Raw genomic sequence first — 375 nt, forward strand, 5'->3', positions numbered from 1 at the left:
CTGTGCTCTCTCCTTAGCAAAACTATTTGCCTTAATTGCTAGGTAACTTTTCATGCCCTACCTCTTACACCCTGTTACTAAGAAACCCCACAGTTGCTCTGTTTTTTGGTCTGATATTTTACTATAGGTTAAGTCTCTAACTGTTAATAAGCAAGGGCTGAGCTGGGCATGGTGGCTTATGCCTGTAATCCCAGCACTTTGGGAGGCGGAGGCAGGTGGATCATAAGGCCAGGAGTTTGAAATCAGCCTGGCCAACATGATGAAACTCCCGTCTCTACTACAGATAAAAAAAATTAGCTGGGTGTGGTGGTGGACACCTGTAATCTCAGCTACTTGGAAGGCTGAGGCAGGAGAATCGCTTGAACCTGAGAGGTG

Source organism: Cebus imitator, unplaced genomic scaffold, assembly GCF_001604975.1.
Source record: "Cebus imitator isolate Cc_AM_T3 unplaced genomic scaffold, Cebus_imitator-1.0 Scaffold343, whole genome shotgun sequence".
NCBI classification, from domain to species: domain Eukaryota; kingdom Metazoa; phylum Chordata; class Mammalia; order Primates; family Cebidae; genus Cebus; species Cebus imitator.